Genomic DNA, 735 nt, shown 5'->3' with positions numbered 1-735 from the left:
TAATCTCTTCACAAAATCAAAATCATATATACCTTCAGAAAGTATCACAAATCACCACAATTGCTTCAATAATCTAATTAATCTCAGCAACAACAATCACCACATTTTACATCTTCATCACCTCATTATCACAAATCCATAAAACAACAACTCGAACTGGCCAACATCTCTATATATGAAAACGACGACCACGAAGAATAAAAGAAAATCATGAACAATACCTGGATACGACACACTGTCTACAAATTCATTTTGTGCAGAAAATATCAGAAAATTCAGTTTAATGCATACTCAAGCATTTTCATACAGTTTGTATAGCATGATAATAAGTTTCATATTTACTAGTAAATTCGACTGTGCATAAAGCCTGCATGCAAATTCTTTAGTACATAAAGCCTGTACGTAATATTCAAATAATAACGTGAAAGAGAACTCATTCTTTCCTTGATCACTCCGACTAGAGTCAGTTTTCCTGACCTGCAGAAGTCAATTATAATTACTTATTATTAATACAGTATGAGTTGATATATACTAAAAATGATGTTTAAATATAGGGTATTAAAGAGCTTATCATTACAAGCTACCTGACAAGATCACGTTTCAGTGCATTAGTCCCACGGTACTCCATGCTTATCTCATCCCATTTCTCAACCCATACTGTCGCACATGAAAAAGAGGCCAATAATGCAGTTGCTCTTCCAACTTCTGTGGAATAATGTCTCCCTAAAAATAGTG

This window comes from Papaver somniferum, chromosome 9, assembly GCF_003573695.1.
Source record: "Papaver somniferum cultivar HN1 chromosome 9, ASM357369v1, whole genome shotgun sequence".
NCBI lineage: Eukaryota > Viridiplantae > Streptophyta > Magnoliopsida > Ranunculales > Papaveraceae > Papaver > Papaver somniferum.
The sequence above is the reverse complement of the archived record's forward strand: the minus strand, read 5'-3'. Positions refer to the sequence as shown.